The 6,569-nt window shown below is 34.7% G+C and overlaps 1 pseudogene; it reads left to right on the forward strand.

Annotated features, from left to right (window-relative positions):
- The first annotated feature begins 859 nt into the window (after positions 1-859).
- Positions 860-2,326, forward strand: LOC138326855 (uncharacterized; annotated as a pseudogene).
- The last annotated feature ends 4,243 nt before the right edge of the window (positions 2,327-6,569 follow it).

Here is a 6,569-nt window from a genome sequence, read left to right on the forward strand (position 1 = left end):
CTATTCCAATCTCAAAATCGGTCCGGTATTCGGATTGGGGGGGGGGGGGGGGGGTCTTCCCCGAACACCAACTCTGGGTAGGGTGGGGTGTTTACATAGGGATTAAGGTGTGTTGATAGGGAGTTATAGTCTATCTCAGAATTGTTCTCATTGCAAGATCACAGGTAAATCTCAGGTAAATCAACTCATCTGATAGGTGATCAGTAAATCAGTAACAGTTAATTATTGCCAAGCTGCTGTAGAATAGTGTATAAAACAGTGGCATATTTCAGAAAAAATCATACTTGCTCTGGTATTTGAATTTTCAACATTGTACATTGAATTATCAACTTGTCTTTGTATTACTAGACTTTGTCTGAGTCTATACATTTTTGTGCTATTTTTCAGCTTTATAAGTGTAAATATTTAATAGAAATACTGTACTAGATTTTTTTATTTCTCATTATTTTCTTAGAATTTCTGACTTGTTTTATTTTTCAGTTTTAGGTAATATCGATTTTGTAAAACATCTGTACTAGAATTTTCTAATTTACTGTTTCTTATTGATTTATACTTGTGTTTCTTTTCAGTTTTAGTGTAAATATATGATAGAACTACTGTACTAGATTTTTTTTTAATTTCTCATCATTTTCTTAGAATTTCTGACTTGTTTTAGTTTTCAGTTTTAGGTAATATCGATTTTGTAAAACATCTGTACTAGAATTTTCTAATTTACTGTTTCTTATTGATTTATACTTGTGTTTCTTTTCAGTTTTAGTGTAAATATATGATAGAACTACTGTACTATATTTTTTTTTAATTTCTCATCATTTTCTTAGAATTTTTTACTTATTTTAGTTTTCAGTTTTAGGTAATATTTTGTAAAACATCTGTACTAGCATTTTCCAATTTACTGTAATTTCATTTTATCACACACGGAATGGCAAACGCACAGATCAACGTTAAGTTCATCATCAACAGAATCAACAGAAGAGGCGGACGTAACCTATCCCATGACGGCTTCATCTACAGACAGACTCTAAAAAGTGGCGACAGGACCATCTGGAGATGCTCTGGAGCTGTTCAGCCTCCCTCTCAACACTGAACGACATACAAGTCAATTTCGGAAGACATCCTCACACACATGCCTCTGACCCTGCCAACGTTGTTGCCAAGCAGATCATAAACCAGATTAGCAACCGCTGTGCAGAGTCCGTGCGACCCATACCATCTATCTTCGACGAGGAACTCAACCAACATCGAGACAACGACTGGGATGACTCTTCCAAAGCTGTGGTCCAGCATCTGCCAACCTTCTACAGTGCCAGGTCATCACTTTACAGAGCTCGACGTAAGCAGACCCCACCACTACCAAAAACCATGGCCAACCTCAACCTGGATGGAAGATGGACAGAGACATCGACTGGTGAACAATTTGACTGTTTGACGATGGTGAAGGCAACAACAGAATCCTCGCGTTTTCTACATCAGAGAACCTTGCCGACCTTGCTGCCTCGGATGTATTCTTCAGCGACGGTACCTTCTACACCTGCCCACACTTTTTTTATCAGATCTACAGCATCCATACGCAGATTGACGGCATCATGACTCCGATGATTTATGCACTACTTCCCGGAAAGAGCCAGACCATCCGCTTCTTTACGTTACTTCAGGAGCATATGACCAACTTCATCATTCCCTTCCACCCGACTACTGCATTCGTCAACTTTGAGATCGCCACACACAATGCTATCCGAAGTGTCTTCCCTGGAATATATGTCAAAGGATGTTTTTTTCACTTCACTCAGTGCATATGGAGAAAGGCTCAGTCAACAGGACTCCAGACACTGTACCGCGACAACGACGACGTGAGACTCCTTGTGCGCCGAGCTGCTGTTTTGCCCCTCATTCCCATGGAGCGTGTAGAGGACGTCTGGTTCCAGGCCCTGGAGGATGCCAATGATGCCGACATCCCTCATCCACTCCTACCATTCACCGACTACGTGACAAAACAGTGGGTAGATGGAGACAAAACGACATGGAACCACTTCCTGACTGAGGGTCCACGCACTACAAACCACCTGGAAGCATGGCATGAGAACTGAAGAGACGAGTTATGCACTCACATCCCAACATATATACCATTATACAGAAGATCAAGGACATGCACAACATGAACGACATCAGCCGGATACAGAGAGATGCTGGAGCTCCAACCAAACCCCGCAAGAAGAAGTATGTAAACATCGACAGACGCCTGGCAACCCTGAAAGACCGCTACCAGACTGGAACCATCGACTTGATGACATACGCCGACTCAGCATCACAGCTGCTGCATCTTGGTTAAATTAGCTAGAAATGAAATAGTTTGCATACCATATGTACATCCAAATGTATATGAGACACTTTGATAACATATCTTATCATTATAGATTATTTTGGAAACCATTGAATTACCTTAGTGCTGAAATGTATTGCTTAAATGATTTAATAAAATATATAATGATTTAATAAATCTTTAAATTTTATTGATTTATGTTTTTTTTTAAATAGGCTTTGTGTAAAATAGTGCTTAAATTAATTGCTACTGTAAAATATACATATTGTGCAGTGTGTATTATCATATGATTATTTTGGGGAAAAATAGTAATAATTGATACAAATACTTAAACTAATACTTGCAATTAACAAAATTGTACATTTATTGTATCTTATCATATTAGTTAAAAAATTACCTAGTTCGAAAGTTACCTGAGTTGGTGTTAGATTTTGAAACAGACTATAACTAAACTTCAAAGGGTTCCCTACATAAACACCTCCCTTTGTCTTTACCAGAGTTGGTGTTCGGGGAATTCGCCCGGAATTGGGAGGGATCGGTTTTGGGAAGTTTTATTTACTATTAATAAAGAGGAATTCATTCCGTACATGACTTCCATGTTCGGTTTCTAGAGGTGATCAGTTTTGAGAAGGTTCGGTTTCGAGAAGTTACACTCTATATACATATATAGATGCACTGTTACAGTCTGTAACCTGTGCTTGTCCACTTTCACGTATCTCAAGGGTCTGTCTGATTATATATTTATGCAACTCCCTTAAGTTCGTCGTGATAGATACAGAGATACGCTGATCTCATTAACAAAATGTAATAAATAAACAATTAAATCATAGTATGTATGCCGAATTCGAAAAAAAATATTGTATACATTTATTTCTTATATGGAAAAAATATGAATATACTTATAAATATCTTTAAAAGGAAAAATAAATAGGTAGATTGATTGTACTTTATTGGGAGTATTGCCAACCTCCAATGAGATGAAATTGCGTGATCACCCATGAAAACACGAGTAAATCGTGTAAACATACATGTTTGTAAACATGTTGACTATAAGAAGGGATATAGAATGATCTATTTCAAGAAAGTTTTGTGTGTTTATTTGTTTACTGTTTTAGGTCGATATTTCTAGAAGTAGAAGGTCAGTCTCCAATATTCTTGAATTAGGGTTTAGCTATATATACTCCAGCTGTCCAAGGCCAATCAGAACTGTAATGAGACTTGTAATTAGACATATCAAGAACTGTACAGCGCCATATTAGATTATATTGGGAGAGCTATTGTAACTTTATCTGTGGATTGTTACAAAGCATTGTTTGGATTTATTCATGTTGCCTGGAATTTTACAAATTATCTTTGAACATTCATTTTCCTCCTGAAGTTGTGAATATTGTTAAAAAGGAACCTGGAAGGATTAAGGAGAATACCAAGACATTCACATACAGAAAAGTAACACGTTAAATTTTCGTATTACTCTTGTACCACCACCAATTACTTAAGATATTGTAAACCATTTCTGTATAATATTGTATATATAATTATATTGTGTTTTGAATTTAGCTGCTGGTTTCTCATTTCAGTTATTTTTTGGTCATAACAATATGGAACAACCAAAGTACCCATAGGTCTACTTTTTAGACGTTTTAAACGACCTCTAAAACGTCTTAAAATGGTGTATGGACACTTTGGTGGGTCTGTATTGATATAAACTGTAAATAACTCTCTTATCCCGGTTTCATAGTGCACGTGTGATAATGAGATCTGATAGAATTTACACTCGATCTACTCACCATACATATCCCTATAATTTTAACTTATGCGTCTTTTTTCACTTGACATAAGTATTCTGATTATTAGAAGATTTACTAATCTGATGTCGATTTCGTATAACGAATGTTTATAAGCGTGTACATATTATCACCACAATACTATTTTATGCATTCATTGCCCCGGTTGCATTGTGATATGAACGTTTATTTACCCGAAGATGTAATATTTCCCGAAGGCTTGATTTTATATCACACATCAACAGGGGACATAATTGTTAATTTGCCAAAAGGATAATTCGCTATTTGTTTGGAAAATATTTCATGTATTTCTATTTGTGATGAGTAAAAATTACATTCAATACGCTTAGTCTGTCATTTTTGTACAATCAGAAGGGGATATAACAATGGGCGATCACTATGGGGGCACACGTCCCATGTAAATACGACATTTATTTTCCCTTAGGGAATGACGTTGTTTGATTTCCCTGGACATCATGTGAGGTGTTTTAACCAGCAGAGGCCTTGTTATTAGCTCGGGTATGATTATTGTGACGGTGTAGTTTTGGGAATAATCTAAATGTTTTTTGTTGTTGTTTTTTTGTAATTTGATATGGAACTTATTTATATATTTTAGGTGTAACTTAATCTGGATTTGACCTGAACATATATGGTGATGGCTTGCGTTAACGATACTCATTTCTCAGTCCTTTAAAACGAGTCATTAATTCCTTAAACTCATATTTTGATTTAACAGTGTTCGATCGTCTTTTGATTTTTTAATATAATGTTCACAAAATGCTAGATTTCTTGAATTTTACTTTCAATATTTTTTTTTTTTAATTTTCTTTTCATATAACGTGGTTCTCTATCAATCTCATAATAAACAAAAGCATTACAGGCATTTCTTTTTAACTCCAAGCAAGCGTTTACAAAAACTTGAATGAAGTTTTTTCAATATCTGGTGACTTTTGAAAACTTGAAAACCCCATATCTCGCTTCCGTATCCAAGTATGTTGTTGATATATGTATCAAATACTGAACATTGTGTGCCGATATTGAAATTATTTTTCTTAAATTTACTGGTGACAGCGATGTGTTTTTATGTGATATTAAATTTCCGTTAAAATTCATCAATATACCCAAATAATTAAATTGGTTTACTATCTCTATAACACGATTGTCATATGACCAACTCTCAAAATCTTTGATATTTCCACCATTTCGAAAAATAACGATTTTGGTTTTGGAAGCATTTATATTTAGTTTCTATTCAAGATTATATACATATAAAGCATCATGTTGTTTTTGTAATGATTCTGGAATTTCAACAAATTTAAGAGACATATTTCTATTCATGAACAATTTTCTGAAATGAAATTCATTTCCATGTCATTTACATAAATACTAAAAAGAATGGATGAAAGGATTTCCTTCTGGGACAAACCGATTGGGTAGTTTTCTAATAATATGTCATTCAAAGTGATGCACGACTTTACATTTTTATACAATGACTGAATAATATTGAACATTTTCCCTTGTATTCCAAGCTTTGAAAGTTTATACCACAAACAACAAAATGCTTTCAATTAAGTCAAAGGCTTTCGTGTTATCCACGAAACAACAATACAGTCTCTCTTTTGCTTTCAGTGTTTTATTGACTATTGTTTGCAAGGCGAATATGGTATCAACTTTGGATAAACCTGGTTTAAATCCAAATTGTGCATCAGTTATTTTATCATATTCATTATTCCATTTCAGTAATCTTTGATTCAATATCCCCGTAAATAATTTTCCTAGACAACAGTAAAAACCTCTATAATTATTTTAGTCATCCACGTTCCCATTTTTAAAAATTGGAACAGGCTTCAGGGAAATATCCTGATTTTAAGACATAAATTCACAGTGAGACATTATTTTTTCACATATACATATGAAGGTCTTTCCGAAGGAAAATTTTATAGCCAAGTCTCTACAAATTGTGAACTTAATTTATTGTGAGCGGTACAGTGGAATAGTCGTTATGTATTTGTTGGACAAAAATAATATTTATTTGCATGTTTATGCATTTAATAATTGTAAACATACAGAAAAGTATAGAAAATTGTGTCCGAGTGGTTTTCTGGGGCATTGCTCCACTAGGACACATAGGCACCATTTCGTACCCGGCCGAAAGAGATAGTAGGCCGGTTATGTATATTTGTTCTAGGTATGCACGATTTAATAACTAGTTTTAATAACTACTCTCTAAAATATGTAAATCTGTATAATATTATTAACTTCTCATTTAGTGTTATTTGATATATACATTAATCAATTACGTTCATTGGCAAGATACATTGGCATGAGATTAAGGATTTCTGTAACAATTGCAAAACGATGCTTTATTTCAAATGTCAATCTTGCTGATGTTTCGACACTTTTGCCGGAATCCTCGCCATAGGTTTGGCTTCAAATAAATCATTTTCGGTCAAGGCGCACTTCAGGAG

This window comes from Argopecten irradians, chromosome 7 (genome assembly GCF_041381155.1).
Source record: "Argopecten irradians isolate NY chromosome 7, Ai_NY, whole genome shotgun sequence".
NCBI lineage: Eukaryota > Metazoa > Mollusca > Bivalvia > Pectinida > Pectinidae > Argopecten > Argopecten irradians.